Raw genomic sequence first — 17415 nt, 5'->3', positions numbered from 1 at the left:
CAAATGCTGCTCCCGTTGCCTAGCAATAACAGCTGTTTACTTTTTGGGGTCTGGTTCATTGTTTAATAAAGAAAACATGTCCAAGTATTGGGTGCTGAGGCTCAGCGCATATTCTAGCCTGCTGTGTGGGTGGGCAGCTAGAAATCACTGGTGGGCAACATGAGTGAGGAGAAAACTGGAGCAGCCAAGCAGGGAGCTGCAGGTTGCTGGTTTGAGTCTCTGTTCAGATGCTGGTGTCTCCTCTCTCTGAGATGTCTGCAAACAGTCCCAGATAAAACAATAAGGATAATAAACAAACACGTGACTAAAATAACAATTATGACTCTGATGTGTTTCATGTGTAGCAGGATGGCCTCTATACAGCAGTCGCTGCAAGCATCCACATCGCCACACTTACTATTCTTTAAGCAGGCGTGCTGGGCTCCTCCTAAGGAAAGTTTGAAACTTCATTTCCTTCATGCTGGTGAACTTTTTACCAAATATTTTCATCAAAGCTTCTCCATCACTGACAGGGATTGTTTGGATCTTCACACTCATCTCCACCAACCCTAAAAAATGAGTCTCACTTTGCTCATATAATGCCAGGAGTGTCTCCATATTCCACAAAAGTCTATGCAAACATGTAACAGTATCCCATATTCATAGAAATATTATTGATATTATAACAAAAGCTGTCACCAACACAATTGTCCCAAGTGCTTTTTTTTATTAGTTATTGCAAATACTTGACTGCAGTTCTTGCTAGATGACAAAACCACTTATTAGGTTTAGAAGGAAATGACTTTTTCTACATGAGGTAAAGTTGGAGAGCTGTTTCCCCAAACTAAATGAAATCATCATTTGAAAAACTACAATCTGTATTTACTCTGAACATCTGTGTTAACATTTGAAATTGGAAACATGTAAGTGTAACAAACATGTTAAAACATAAGAAATCAGGAAGGGGCATGTATAGGAATTTCTTTTACTTATGCATTAATCACATTATTTTATTGTATGATACCTTGGTGCCACTGGATTTTAACATGTCTCACACTCATACAGTAAGACAAATGCTGGGGGTCTAGTAAGGAAGTTGGGGGAAGCAGACAACTCCACAGGAAGAGTCTTTTGTGTCTTTGAGGACTCTGGTAGGAAGCAAGGGAGTGTGAACCTTAAGGTGTGAAACAGCTGTGTACTGCCTTTTGTTCCTGGAGAAGGTATTTAACTGAGAGCCATGCTAGGCTCAGGGAGACTCTGCTGACCGTCTGTCCCGCGGTCATGCAGGGACTTCATCAAGCTTGCTTGTCTGTTCTTTGTGTGTTTTGATTAAAGAATGTTAGCTACCGCTCACCGCTCGTCTGCAGGCTTTATTTAAATGGAAAACTTCCACAACAGGCAAAAAAAAAAGCTTTTTGCTAAAAAAAAAAAAAAAGATTTAAAGCAGAAGTTTTTTGCACTGCATTTTAAAATGAAAACATATTGCATTTATTTGCAATTAAAAACACACAGAGCAGAAAGTGTGTTACTGTTTTACATCCACAGACACACAAGAAAAGAAGCAGGCAACATGAGGTCAAGTTATGGCAATTTTATTTTTGTATGTCAGTACATGCATTCAGAATAGAGTTTTTAAAAAACAAACAAACGTCCCAAGTAAAGTTTGGGGGGATTTTTGTGAAAGAAAGGTTGAGAGAGGGGGAAGGAGGAAGATGCTGCTGGGTCAGTTCTTTCTCAGCAGTCTGCTCCAGAATCCCCTCCTGTCCTCGGCTTGCTTTTCTTTTGCCTTCAGCTCTTTTAAGGTTTTGTTGAGCTGCTCCTCGGCATCTTTAAATGTTTCTTTCAGCTGCTGTTTGGCCAGTTTCCCTTTGTGTTTGAGGAGCTCTTTAGCTTCCTTTTTGTGCTTTTGTATTTCTTTAAGTTCATCTTTGCAGCCTTTCTTGGTCACCGTCGTTTCTTTCTTGAATACCTTCAACTCAATTTTCCCTTCTGCAAGTTCCTCTTGCACTTTCATCAGTTCCTCCTTCATGTTTTGAGTGTAACTCTTTGTATCTTCCATTTCTTTCTTTGCTTCCTGTATTTTAATTTTCTCTTCCTCCAACACTTTTTGAGCTTCCAACAATTCTTTCTTCATATTTTCAATCTCATTTTCTGTCTCGTGTTTACATTTTTTCTCCTCTTCAAGTTGTTGCTTCACATGCAGTAATTCCTTCCTTAGTGTTTCAGCTTCAGCCATTACATTTGCAGCATCTTGTGTTGCCAACTGCATTTTGCTTTTTTCCTCTTCAAAAGCTTCCTGCACCTCCTGTAATTCCTGCATCACATTTCCTGCCTCCTTCTTTGCAGTTTGATATTTATTTTTGGCTTCTTGTGCTGTGCTTTTCTCTTCCTCCAATGCTTTTTGAGCTTGCAACAGTTCTTTCTTCATGTTTTCATTCTCGTTTTCTGCCTGTTGTTTTCTTATCTTCTCTCCTTTAAGTTTGAGACCCACATCCAGTAATTCCTGCAATACTACTTCAGTTTCAAACTTTGAATTTTTAGCTTCTCCTCTTGATTTTTCTGCCTCTTCTTTTAATTTGACATTTTCAGCCTGTATCATTTGAAATTTAAAATGAATCAGCTGTACTGTATTGTGAGGTGAAGCACTCGCCGATCCTCTTCTCGATCTCCCTTGATTCATTTTGGCCTTTTAAACAAAGGAACCAACGTTTTGTAGAGGAGTGAAGTGAAGTTTTCGATGTTTCTTCGTCAACTGTCGTTTGTCCTGCACAGAGATGCTGCTGTAGATGTGTCTCTAGCTGTGTCTGGATACAATGAAACATGTTGGAACTAAGTGCTTGTGTTGCACAGTTCTACTAAACATTCCATTTCATGCATGCTCCGCCCACATGGTCAGGAATGTCAGGTGCTGCATCTCCAAATGCTGCTCCCGTTGCCTAGCAATAACAGCTGTTTACTTTTTGGGGTCTGGTTCATTGTTTAATAAAGAAAACATGTCCAAGTATTGGGTGCTGAGGCTCAGCGCATATTCTAGCCTGCTGTGTGGGTGGGCAGCTAGAAATCACTGGTGGGCAACATGAGTGAGGAGAAAACTGGAGCAGCCAAGCAGGGAGCTGCAGGTTGCTGGTTTGAGTCTCTGTTCAGATGCTGGTGTCTCCTCTCTCTGAGATGTCTGCAAACAGTCCCAGATAAAACAATAAGGATAATAAACAAACACGTGACTAAAATAACAATTATGACTCTGATGTGTTTCATGTGTAGCAGGATGGCCTCTATACAGCAGTCGCTGCAAGCATCCACATCGCCACACTTACTATTCTTTAAGCAGGCGTGCTGGGCTCCTCCTAAGGAAAGTTTGAAACTTCATTTCCTTCATGCTGGTGAACTTTTTACCAAATATTTTCATCAAAGCTTCTCCATCACTGACAGGGATTGTTTGGATCTTCACACTCATCTCCACCAACCCTAAAAAATGAGTCTCACTTTGCTCATATAATGCCAGGAGTGTCTCCATATTCCACAAAAGTCTATGCAAACATGTAACAGTATCCCATATTCATAGAAATATTATTGATATTATAACAAAAGCTGTCACCAACACAATTGTCCCAAGTGCTTTTTTTTATTAGTTATTGCAAATGCTTGACTGCAGTTCTTGCTAGATGACAAAACCACTTATTAGGTTTAGAAGGAAATGACTTTTTCTACATGAGGTAAAGTTGGAGAGCTGTTTCCCCAAACTAAATGAAATCATCATTTGAAAAACTACAATCTGTATTTACTCTGAACATCTGTGTTAACATTTGAAATTGGAAACATGTAAGTGTAACAAACATGTTAAAACATAAGAAATCAGGAAGGGGCATGTATAGGAATTTCTTTTACTTATGCATTAATCACATTATTTTATTGTATGATACCTTGGTGCCACTGGATTTTAACATGTCTCACACTCATACAGTAAGACAAATGCTGGGGGTCTAGTAAGGAAGTTGGGGGAAGCAGACAACTCCACAGGAAGAGTCTTTTGTGTCTTTGAGGACTCTGGTAGGAAGCAAGGGAGTGTGAACCTTAAGGTGTGAAACAGCTGTGTACTGCCTTTTGTTCCTGGAGAAGGTATTTAACTGAGAGCCATGCTAGGCTCAGGGAGACTCTGCTGACCGTCTGTCCCGCGGTCATGCAGGGACTTCATCAAGCTTGCTTGTCTGTTCTTTGTGTGTTTTGATTAAAGAATGTTAGCTACCGCTCACCGCTCGTCTGCAGGCTTTATTTAAATGGAAAACTTCCACAACAGGCAAAAAAAAAAGCTTTTTGCTAAAAAAAAAAAAAAAGATTTAAAGCAGAAGTTTTTTGCACTGCATTTTAAAATGAAAACATATTGCATTTATTTGCAATTAAAAACACACAGAGCAGAAAGTGTGTTACTGTTTTACATCCACAGACACACAAGAAAAGAAGCAGGCAACATGAGGTCAAGTTATGGCAATTTTATTTTTGTATGTCAGTACATGCATTCAGAATAGAGTTTTTAAAAAACAAACAAACGTCCCAAGTAAAGTTTGGGGGGATTTTTGTGAAAGAAAGGTTGAGAGAGGGGGAAGGAGGAAGATGCTGCTGGGTCAGTTCTTTCTCAGCAGTCTGCTCCAGAATCCCCTCCTGTCCTCGGCTTGCTTTTCTTTTGCCTTCAGCTCTTTTAAGGTTTTGTTGAGCTGCTCCTCGGCATCTTTAAATGTTTCTTTCAGCTGCTGTTTGGCCAGTTTCCCTTTGTGTTTGAGGAGCTCTTTAGCTTCCTTTTTGTGCTTTTGTATTTCTTTAAGTTCATCTTTGCAGCCTTTCTTGGTCACCGTCGTTTCTTTCTTGAATACCTTCAACTCAATTTTCCCTTCTGCAAGTTCCTCTTGCACTTTCATCAGTTCCTCCTTCATGTTTTGAGTGTAACTCTTTGTATCTTCCATTTCTTTCTTTGCTTCCTGTATTTTAATTTTCTCTTCCTCCAACACTTTTTGAGCTTCCAACAATTCTTTCTTCATATTTTCAATCTCATTTTCTGTCTCGTGTTTACATTTTTTCTCCTCTTCAAGTTGTTGCTTCACATGCAGTAATTCCTTCCTTAGTGTTTCAGCTTCAGCCATTACATTTGCAGCGTCTTGTGTTGCCAACTGCATTTTGCTTTTTTCCTCTTCAAAAGCTTCCTGCACCTCCTGTAATTCCTGCATCACATTTCCTGCCTCCTTCTTTGCAGTTTGATATTTATTTTTGGCTTCTTGTGCTGTGCTTTTCTCTTCCTCCAATGCTTTTTGAGCTTCCAACAGTTCTTTCTTCATGTTTTCATTCTCGTTTTCTGCCTGTTGTTTTCTTATCTTCTCTCCTTTAAGTTTGAAACCCACATCCTGTAATTCCTGCAATACTACTTCAGTTTCAAACTTTGAATTTTTAGCTTCTCCTCTTGATTTTTCTGCCTCTTCTTTTAATTTGACATTTTCAGCCTGTATCATTTGAAATTTAAAATGAATCAGCTGTACTGTATTGTGAGGTGAAGCACTCGCCGATCCTCTTCTCGATCTCCCTTGATTCATTTTGGCCTTTTAAACAAAGGAACCAACGTTTTGTAGAGGAGTGAAGTGAAGTTTTCGATGTTTCTTCGTCAACTGTCGTTTGTCCTGCACAGAGATGCTGCTGTAGATGTGTCTCTAGCTGTGTCTGGATACAATGAAACATGTTGGAACTAAGTGCTTGTGTTGCACAGTTCTACTAAACATTCCATTTCATGCATGCTCCGCCCACATGGTCAGGAATGTCAGGTGCTGCATCTCCAAATGCTGCTCCCGTTGCCTAGCAATAACAGCTGTTTACTTTTTGGGGTCTGGTTCATTGTTTAATAAAGAAAACATGTCCAAGTATTGGGTGCTGAGGCTCAGCGCATATTCTAGCCTGCTGTGTGGGTGGGCAGCTAGAAATCACTGGTGGGCAACATGAGTGAGGAGAAAACTGGAGCAGCCAAGCAGGGAGCTGCAGGTTGCTGGTTTGAGTCTCTGTTCAGATGCTGGTGTCTCCTCTCTCTGAGATGTCTGCAAACAGTCCCAGATAAAACAATAAGGATAATAAACAAACACGTGACTAAAATAACAATTATGACTCTGATGTGTTTCATGTGTAGCAGGATGGCCTCTATACAGCAGTCGCTGCAAGCATCCACATCGCCACACTTACTATTCTTTAAGCAGGCGTGCTGGGCTCCTCCTAAGGAAAGTTTGAAACTTCATTTCCTTCATGCTGGTGAACTTTTTACCAAATATTTTCATCAAAGCTTCTCCATCACTGACAGGGATTGTTTGGATCTTCACACTCATCTCCACCAACCCTAAAAAATGAGTCTCACTTTGCTCATATAATGCCAGGGGTGTCTCCATATTCCACAAAAGTCTATGCAAACATGTAACAGTATCCCATATTCATAGAAATATTATTGATATTATAACAAAAGCTGTCACCAACACAATTGTCCCAAGTGCTTTTTTTTTATTAGTTATTGCAAATGCTTGACTGCAGTTCTTGCTAGATGACAAAACCACTTATTAGGTTTAGAAGGAAATGACTTTTTCTACATGAGGTAAAGTTGGAGAGCTGTTTCCCCAAACTAAATGAAATCATCATTTGAAAAACTACAATCTGTATTTACTCTGAACATCTGTGTTAACATTTGAAATTGGAAACATGTAAGTGTAACAAACATGTTAAAACATAAGAAATCAGGAAGGGGCATGTATAGGAATTTCTTTTACTTATGCATTAATCACATTATTTTATTGTATGATACCTTGGTGCCACTGGATTTTAACATGTCTCACACTCATACAGTAAGACAAATGCTGGGGGTCTAGTAAGGAAGTTGGGGGAAGCAGACAACTCCACAGGAAGAGTCTTTTGTGTCTTTGAGGACTCTGGTAGGAAGCAAGGGAGTGTGAACCTTAAGGTGTGAAACAGCTGTGTACTGCCTTTTGTTCCTGGAGAAGGTATTTAACTGAGAGCCATGCTAGGCTCAGGGAGACTCTGCTGACCGTCTGTCCCGCGGTCATGCAGGGACTTCATCAAGCTTGCTTGTCTGTTCTTTGTGTGTTTTGATTAAAGAATGTTAGCTACCGCTCACCGCTCGTCTGCAGGCTTTATTTAAATGGAAAACTTCCACAACAGGCAAAAAAAAAAAGCTTTTTGCTAAAAAAAAAAAAAAAGATTTAAAGCAGAAGTTTTTTGCACTGCATTTTAAAATGAAAACATATTGCATTTATTTGCAATTAAAAACACACAGAGCAGAAAGTGTGTTACTGTTTTACATCCACAGACACACAAGAAAAGAAGCAGGCAACATGAGGTCAAGTTATGGCAATTTTATTTTTGTATGTCAGTACATGCATTCAGAATAGAGTTTTTAAAAAACAAACAAACGTCCCAAGTAAAGTTTGGGGGGATTTTTGTGAAAGAAAGGTTGAGAGAGGGGGAAGGAGGAAGATGCTGCTGGGTCAGTTCTTTCTCAGCAGTCTGCTCCAGAATCCCCTCCTGTCCTTGGCTTGCTTTTCTTTTGCCTTCAGCTCTTTTAAGGTTTTGTTGAGCTGCTCCTCGGCATCTTTAAATGTTTCTTTCAGCTGCTGTTTGGCCAGTTTCCCTTTGTGTTTGAGGAGCTCTTTAGCTTCCTTTTTGTGCTTTTGTATTTCTTTAAGTTCATCTTTGCAGCCTTTCTTGGTCACCGTCGTTTCTTTCTTGAATACCTTCAACTCAATTTTCCCTTCTGCAAGTTCCTCTTGCACTTTCATCAGTTCCTCCTTCATGTTTTGAGTGTAACTCTTTGTATCTTCCATTTCTTTCTTTGCTTCCTGTATTTTAATTTTCTCTTCCTCCAACACTTTTTGAGCTTCCAACAATTCTTTCTTCATATTTTCAATCTCATTTTCTGTCTCGTGTTTACATTTTTTCTCCTCTTCAAGTTGTTGCTTCACATGCAGTAATTCCTTCCTTAGTGTTTCAGCTTCAGCCATTACATTTGCAGCGTCTTGTGTTGCCAACTGCATTTTGCTTTTTTCCTCTTCAAAAGCTTCCTGCACCTCCTGTAATTCCTGCATCACATTTCCTGCCTCCTTCTTTGCAGTTTGATATTTATTTTTGGCTTCTTGTGCTGTGCTTTTCTCTTCCTCCAATGCTTTTTGAGCTTGCAACAGTTCTTTCTTCATGTTTTCATTCTCGTTTTCTGCCTGTTGTTTTCTTATCTTCTCTCCTTTAAGTTTGAGACCCACATCCAGTAATTCCTGCAATACTACTTCAGTTTCAAACTTTGAATTTTTAGCTTCTCCTCTTGATTTTTCTGCCTCTTCTTTTAATTTGACATTTTCAGCCTGTATCATTTGAAATTTAAAATGAATCAGCTGTACTGTATTGTGAGGTGAAGCACTCGCCGATCCTCTTCTCGATCTCCCTTGATTCATTTTGGCCTTTTAAACAAAGGAACCAACGTTTTGTAGAGGAGTGAAGTGAAGTTTTCGATGTTTCTTCGTCAACTGTCGTTTGTCCTGCACAGAGATGCTGCTGTAGATGTGTCTCTAGCTGTGTCTGGATACAATGAAACATGCTGGAACTAAGTGCTTGTGTTGCACAGTTCTACTAAACATTCCATTTCATGCATGCTCCGCCCACATGGTCAGGAATGTCAGGTGCTGCATCTCCAAATGCTGCTCCCGTTGCCTAGCAATAACAGCTGTTTACTTTTTGGGGTCTGGTTCATTGTTTAATAAAGAAAACATGTCCAAGTATTGGGTGCTGAGGCTCAGCGCATATTCTAGCCTGCTGTGTGGGTGGGCAGCTAGAAATCACTGGTGGGCAACATGAGTGAGGAGAAAACTGGAGCAGCCAAGCAGGGAGCTGCAGGTTGCTGGTTTGAGTCTCTGTTCAGATGCTGGTGTCTCCTCTCTCTGAGATGTCTGCAAACAGTCCCAGATAAAACAATAAGGATAATAAACAAACACGTGACTAAAATAACAATTATGACTCTGATGTGTTTCATGTGTAGCAGGATGGCCTCTATACAGCAGTCGCTGCAAGCATCCACATCGCCACACTTACTATTCTTTAAGCAGGCGTGCTGGGCTCCTCCTAAGGAAAGTTTGAAACTTCATTTCCTTCATGCTGGTGAACTTTTTACCAAATATTTTCATCAAAGCTTCTCCATCACTGACAGGGATTGTTTGGATCTTCACACTCATCTCCACCAACCCTAAAAAATGAGTCTCACTTTGCTCATATAATGCCAGGAGTGTCTCCATATTCCACAAAAGTCTATGCAAACATGTAACAGTATCCCATATTCATAGAAATATTATTGATATTATAACAAAAGCTGTCACCAACACAATTGTCCCAAGTGCTTTTTTTTATTAGTTATTGCAAATGCTTGACTGCAGTTCTTGCTAGATGACAAAACCACTTATTAGGTTTAGAAGGAAATGACTTTTTCTACATGAGGTAAAGTTGGAGAGCTGTTTCCCCAAACTAAATGAAATCATCATTTGAAAAACTACAATCTGTATTTACTCTGAACATCTATGTTAACATTTGAAATTGGAAACATGTAAGTGTAACAAACATGTTAAAACATAAGAAATCAGGAAGGGGCATGTATAGGAATTTCTTTTACTTATGCATTAATCACATTATTTTATTGTATGATACCTTGGTGCCACTGGATTTTAACATGTCTCACACTCATACAGTAAGACAAATGCTGGGGGTCTAGTAAGGAAGTTGGGGGAAGCAGACAACTCCACAGGAAGAGTCTTTTGTGTCTTTGAGGACTCTGGTAGGAAGCAAGGGAGTGTGAACCTTAAGGTGTGAAACAGCTGTGTACTGCCTTTTGTTCCTGGAGAAGGTATTTAACTGAGAGCCATGCTAGGCTCAGGGAGACTCTGCTGACCGTCTGTCCCGCGGTCATGCAGGGACTTCATCAAGCTTGCTTGTCTGTTCTTTGTGTGTTTTGATTAAAGAATGTTAGCTACCGCTCACCGCTCGTCTGCAGGCTTTATTTAAATGGAAAACTTCCACAACAGGCAAAAAAAAAAAGCTTTTTGCTAAAAAAAAAAAAAAAGATTTAAAGCAGAAGTTTTTTGCACTGCATTTTAAAATGAAAACATATTGCATTTATTTGCAATTAAAAACACGCAGAGCAGAAAGTGTGTTACTGTTTTACATCCACAGACACACAAGAAAAGAAGCAGGCAACATGAGGTCAAGTTATGGCAATTTTATTTTTGTATGTCAGTACATGCATTCAGAATAGAGTTTTTAAAAAACAAACAAACGTCCCAAGTAAAGTTTGGGGGGATTTTTGTGAAAGAAAGGTTGAGAGAGGGGGAAGGAGGAAGATGCTGCTGGGTCAGTTCTTTCTCAGCAGTCTGCTCCAGAATCCCCTCCTGTCCTTGGCTTGCTTTTCTTTTGCCTTCAGCTCTTTTAAGGTTTTGTTGAGCTGCTCCTCGGCATCTTTAAATGTTTCTTTCAGCTGCTGTTTGGCCAGTTTCCCTTTGTGTTTGAGGAGCTCTTTAGCTTCCTTTTTGTGCTTTTGTATTTCTTTAAGTTCATCTTTGCAGCCTTTCTTGGTCACCGTCGTTTCTTTCTTGAATACCTTCAACTCAATTTTCCCTTCTGCAAGTTCCTCTTGCACTTTCATCAGTTCCTCCTTCATGTTTTGAGTGTAACTCTTTGTATCTTCCATTTCTTTCTTTGCTTCCTGTATTTTAATTTTCTCTTCCTCCAACACTTTTTGAGCTTCCAACAATTCTTTCTTCATATTTTCAATCTCATTTTCTGTCTCGTGTTTACATTTTTTCTCCTCTTCAAGTTGTTGCTTCACATGCAGTAATTCCTTCCTTAGTGTTTCAGCTTCAGCCATTACATTTGCAGCGTCTTGTGTTGCCAACTGCATTTTGCTTTTTTCCTCTTCAAAAGCTTCCTGCACCTCCTGTAATTCCTGCATCACATTTCCTGCCTCCTTCTTTGCAGTTTGATATTTATTTTTGGCTTCTTGTGCTGTGCTTTTCTCTTCCTCCAATGCTTTTTGAGCTTGCAACAGTTCTTTCTTCATGTTTTCATTCTCGTTTTCTGCCTGTTGTTTTCTTATCTTCTCTCCTTTAAGTTTGAGACCCACATCCAGTAATTCCTGCAATACTACTTCAGTTTCAAACTTTGAATTTTTAGCTTCTCCTCTTGATTTTTCTGCCTCTTCTTTTAATTTGACATTTTCAGCCTGTATCATTTGAAATTTAAAATGAATCAGCTGTACTGTATTGTGAGGTGAAGCACTCGCCGATCCTCTTCTCGATCTCCCTTGATTCATTTTGGCCTTTTAAACAAAGGAACCAACGTTTTGTAGAGGAGTGAAGTGAAGTTTTCGATGTTTCTTCGTCAACTGTCGTTTGTCCTGCACAGAGATGCTGCTGTAGATGTGTCTCTAGCTGTGTCTGGATACAATGAAACATGCTGGAACTAAGTGCTTGTGTTGCACAGTTCTACTAAACATTCCATTTCATGCATGCTCCGCCCACATGGTCAGGAATGTCAGGTGCTGCATCTCCAAATGCTGCTCCCGTTGCCTAGCAATAACAGCTGTTTACTTTTTGGGGTCTGGTTCATTGTTTAATAAAGAAAACATGTCCAAGTATTGGGTGCTGAGGCTCAGCGCATATTCTAGCCTGCTGTGTGGGTGGGCAGCTAGAAATCACTGGTGGGCAACATGAGTGAGGAGAAAACTGGAGCAGCCAAGCAGGGAGCTGCAGGTTGCTGGTTTGAGTCTCTGTTCAGATGCTGGTGTCTCCTCTCTCTGAGATGTCTGCAAACAGTCCCAGATAAAACAATAAGGATAATAAACAAACACGTGACTAAAATAACAATTATGACTCTGATGTGTTTCATGTGTAGCAGGATGGCCTCTATACAGCAGTCGCTGCAAGCATCCACATCGCCACACTTACTATTCTTTAAGCAGGCGTGCTGGGCTCCTCCTAAGGAAAGTTTGAAACTTCATTTCCTTCATGCTGGTGAACTTTTTACCAAATATTTTCATCAAAGCTTCTCCATCACTGACAGGGATTGTTTGGATCTTCACACTCATCTCCACCAACCCTAAAAAATGAGTCTCACTTTGCTCATATAATGCCAGGGGTGTCTCCATATTCCACAAAAGTCTATGCAAACATGTAACAGTATCCCATATTCATAGAAATATTATTGATATTATAACAAAAGCTGTCACCAACACAATTGTCCCAAGTGCTTTTTTTTTATTAGTTATTGCAAATGCTTGACTGCAGTTCTTGCTAGATGACAAAACCACTTATTAGGTTTAGAAGGAAATGACTTTTTCTACATGAGGTAAAGTTGGAGAGCTGTTTCCCCAAACTAAATGAAATCATCATTTGAAAAACTACAATCTGTATTTACTCTGAACATCTGTGTTAACATTTGAAATTGGAAACATGTAAGTGTAACAAACATGTTAAAACATAAGAAATCAGGAAGGGGCATGTATAGGAATTTCTTTTACTTATGCATTAATCACATTATTTTATTGTATGATACCTTGGTGCCACTGGATTTTAACATGTCTCACACTCATACAGTAAGACAAATGCTGGGGGTCTAGTAAGGAAGTTGGGGGAAGCAGACAACTCCACAGGAAGAGTCTTTTGTGTCTTTGAGGACTCTGGTAGGAAGCAAGGGAGTGTGAACCTTAAGGTGTGAAACAGCTGTGTACTGCCTTTTGTTCCTGGAGAAGGTATTTAACTGAGAGCCATGCTAGGCTCAGGGAGACTCTGCTGACCGTCTGTCCCGCGGTCATGCAGGGACTTCATCAAGCTTGCTTGTCTGTTCTTTGTGTGTTTTGATTAAAGAATGTTAGCTACCGCTCACCGCTCGTCTGCAGGCTTTATTTAAATGGAAAACTTCCACAACAGGCAAAAAAAAAAAGCTTTTTGCTAAAAAAAAAAAAAAAGATTTAAAGCAGAAGTTTTTTGCACTGCATTTTAAAATGAAAACATATTGCATTTATTTGCAATTAAAAACACACAGAGCAGAAAGTGTGTTACTGTTTTACATCCACAGACACACAAGAAAAGAAGCAGGCAACATGAGGTCAAGTTATGGCAATTTTATTTTTGTATGTCAGTACATGCATTCAGAATAGAGTTTTTAAAAAACAAACAAACGTCCCAAGTAAAGTTTGGGGGGATTTTTGTGAAAGAAAGGTTGAGAGAGGGGGAAGGAGGAAGATGCTGCTGGGTCAGTTCTTTCTCAGCAGTCTGCTCCAGAATCCCCTCCTGTCCTCGGCTTGCTTTTCTTTTGCCTTCAGCTCTTTTAAGGTTTTGTTGAGCTGCTCCTCGGCATCTTTAAATGTTTCTTTCAGCTGCTGTTTGGCCAGTTTCCCTTTGTGTTTGAGGAGCTCTTTAGCTTCCTTTTTGTGCTTTTGTATTTCTTTAAGTTCATCTTTGCAGCCTTTCTTGGTCACCGTCGTTTCTTTCTTGAATACCTTCAACTCAATTTTCCCTTCTGCAAGTTCCTCTTGCACTTTCATCAGTTCCTCCTTCATGTTTTGAGTGTAACTCTTTGTATCTTCCATTTCTTTCTTTGCTTCCTGTATTTTAATTTTCTCTTCCTCCAACACTTTTTGAGCTTCCAACAATTCTTTCTTCATATTTTCAATCTCATTTTCTGTCTCGTGTTTACATTTTTTCTCCTCTTCAAGTTGTTGCTTCACATGCAGTAATTCCTTCCTTAGTGTTTCAGCTTCAGCCATTACATTTGCAGCGTCTTGTGTTGCCAACTGCATTTTGCTTTTTTCCTCTTCAAAAGCTTCCTGCACCTCCTGTAATTCCTGCATCACATTTCCTGCCTCCTTCTTTGCAGTTTGATATTTATTTTTGGCTTCTTGTGCTGTGCTTTTCTCTTCCTCCAATGCTTTTTGAGCTTGCAACAGTTCTTTCTTCATGTTTTCATTCTCGTTTTCTGCCTGTTGTTTTCTTATCTTCTCTCCTTTAAGTTTGAGACCCACATCCAGTAATTCCTGCAATACTACTTCAGTTTCAAACTTTGAATTTTTAGCTTCTCCTCTTGATTTTTCTGCCTCTTCTTTTAATTTGACATTTTCAGCCTGTATCATTTGAAATTTAAAATGAATCAGCTGTACTGTATTGTGAGGTGAAGCACTCGCCGATCCTCTTCTCGATCTCCCTTGATTCATTTTGGCCTTTTAAACAAAGGAACCAACGTTTTGTAGAGGAGTGAAGTGAAGTTTTCGATGTTTCTTCGTCAACTGTCGTTTGTCCTGCACAGAGATGCTGCTGTAGATGTGTCTCTAGCTGTGTCTGGATACAATGAAACATGTTGGAACTAAGTGCTTGTGTTGCACAGTTCTACTAAACATTCCATTTCATGCATGCTCCGCCCACATGGTCAGGAATGTCAGGTGCTGCATCTCCAAATGCTGCTCCCGTTGCCTAGCAATAACAGCTGTTTACTTTTTGGGGTCTGGTTCATTGTTTAATAAAGAAAACATGTCCAAGTATTGGGTGCTGAGGCTCAGCGCATATTCTAGCCTGCTGTGTGGGTGGGCAGCTAGAAATCACTGGTGGGCAACATGAGTGAGGAGAAAACTGGAGCAGCCAAGCAGGGAGCTGCAGGTTGCTGGTTTGAGTCTCTGTTCAGATGCTGGTGTCTCCTCTCTCTGAGATGTCTGCAAACAGTCCCAGATAAAACAATAAGGATAATAAACAAACACGTGACTAAAATAACAATTATGACTCTGATGTGTTTCATGTGTAGCAGGATGGCCTCTATACAGCAGTCGCTGCAAGCATCCACATCGCCACACTTACTATTCTTTAAGCAGGCGTGCTGGGCTCCTCCTAAGGAAAGTTTGAAACTTCATTTCCTTCATGCTGGTGAACTTTTTACCAAATATTTTCATCAAAGCTTCTCCATCACTGACAGGGATTGTTTGGATCTTCACACTCATCTCCACCAACCCTAAAAAATGAGTCTCACTTTGCTCATATAATGCCAGGAGTGTCTCCATATTCCACAAAAGTCTATGCAAACATGTAACAGTATCCCATATTCATAGAAATATTATTGATATTATAACAAAAGCTGTCACCAACACAATTGTCCCAAGTGCTTTTTTTTATTAGTTATTGCAAATGCTTGACTGCAGTTCTTGCTAGATGACAAAACCACTTATTAGGTTTAGAAGGAAATGACTTTTTCTACATGAGGTAAAGTTGGAGAGCTGTTTCCCCAAACTAAATGAAATCATCATTTGAAAAACTACAATCTGTATTTACTCTGAACATCTGTGTTAACATTTGAAATTGGAAACATGTAAGTGTAACAAACATGTTAAAACATAAGAAATCAGGAAGGGGCATGTATAGGAATTTCTTTTACTTATGCATTAATCACATTATTTTATTGTATGATACCTTGGTGCCACTGGATTTTAACATGTCTCACACTCATACAGTAAGACAAATGCTGGGGGTCTAGTAAGGAAGTTGGGGGAAGCAGACAACTCCACAGGAAGAGTCTTTTGTGTCTTTGAGGACTCTGGTAGGAAGCAAGGGAGTGTGAACCTTAAGGTGTGAAACAGCTGTGTACTGCCTTTTGTTCCTGGAGAAGGTATTTAACTGAGAGCCATGCTAGGCTCAGGGAGACTCTGCTGACCGTCTGTCCCGCGGTCATGCAGGGACTTCATCAAGCTTGCTTGTCTGTTCTTTGTGTGTTTTGATTAAAGAATGTTAGCTACCGCTCACCGCTCGTCTGCAGGCTTTATTTAAATGGAAAACTTCCACAACAGGCAAAAAAAAAAAGCTTTTTGCTAAAAAAAAAAAAAAAGATTTAAAGCAGAAGTTTTTTGCACTGCATTTTAAAATGAAAACATATTGCATTTATTTGCAATTAAAAACACGCAGAGCAGAAAGTGTGTTACTGTTTTACATCCACAGACACACAAGAAAAGAAGCAGGCAACATGAGGTCAAGTTATGGCAATTTTATTTTTGTATGTCAGTACATGCATTCAGAATAGAGTTTTTAAAAAACAAACAAACGTCCCAAGTAAAGTTTGGGGGGATTTTTGTGAAAGAAAGGTTGAGAGAGGGGGAAGGAGGAAGATGCTGCTGGGTCAGTTCTTTCTCAGCAGTCTGCTCCAGAATCCCCTCCTGTCCTTGGCTTGCTTTTCTTTTGCCTTCAGCTCTTTTAAGGTTTTGTTGAGCTGCTCCTCGGCATCTTTAAATGTTTCTTTCAGCTGCTGTTTGGCCAGTTTCCCTTTGTGTTTGAGGAGCTCTTTAGCTTCCTTTTTGTGCTTTTGTATTTCTTTAAGTTCATCTTTGCAGCCTTTCTTGGTCACCGTCGTTTCTTTCTTGAATACCTTCAACTCAATTTTCCCTTCTGCAAGTTCCTCTTGCACTTTCATCAGTTCCTCCTTCATGTTTTGAGTGTAACTCTTTGTATCTTCCATTTCTTTCTTTGCTTCCTGTATTTTAATTTTCTCTTCCTCCAACACTTTTTGAGCTTCCAACAATTCTTTCTTCATATTTTCAATCTCATTTTCTGTCTCGTGTTTACATTTTTTCTCCTCTTCAAGTTGTTGCTTCACATGCAGTAATTCCTTCCTTAGTGTTTCAGCTTCAGCCATTACATTTGCAGCGTCTTGTGTTGCCAACTGCATTTTGCTTTTTTCCTCTTCAAAAGCTTCCTGCACCTCCTGTAATTCCTGCATCACATTTCCTGCCTCCTTCTTTGCAGTTTGATATTTATTTTTGGCTTCTTGTGCTGTGCTTTTCTCTTCCTCCAATGCTTTTTGAGCTTGCAACAGTTCTTTCTTCATGTTTTCATTCTCGTTTTCTGCCTGTTGTTTTCTTATCTTCTCTCCTTTAAGTTTGAGACCCACATCCAGTAATTCCTGCAATACTACTTCAGTTTCAAACTTTGAATTTTTAGCTTCTCCTCTTGATTTTTCTGCCTCTTCTTTTAATTTGACATTTTCAGCCTGTATCATTTGAAATTTAAAATGAATCAGCTGTACTGTATTGTGAGGTGAAGCACTCGCCGATCCTCTTCTCGATCTCCCTTGATTCATTTTGGCCTTTTAAACAAAGGAACCAACGTTTTGTAGAGGAGTGAAGTGAAGTTTTCGATGTTTCTTCGTCAACTGTCGTTTGTCCTGCACAGAGATGCTGCTGTAGATGTGTCTCTAGCTGTGTCTGGATACAATGAAACATGTTGGAACTAAGTGCTTGTGTTGCACAGTTCTACTAAACATTCCATTTCATGCATGCTCCGCCCACATGGTCAGGAATGTCAGGTGCTGCATCTCCAAATGCTGCTCCCGTTGCCTAGCAATAACAGC

Source organism: Copadichromis virginalis, linkage group LG3 (genome assembly GCF_057382275.1).
Source record: "Copadichromis virginalis isolate Kocher_CV1m ecotype Utaka linkage group LG3, C_Virginalis_male_GT1.1, whole genome shotgun sequence".
Classification (NCBI taxonomy): domain Eukaryota; kingdom Metazoa; phylum Chordata; class Actinopteri; order Cichliformes; family Cichlidae; genus Copadichromis; species Copadichromis virginalis.
The sequence above is the reverse complement of the archived record's forward strand: the minus strand, read 5'-3'. Positions refer to the sequence as shown.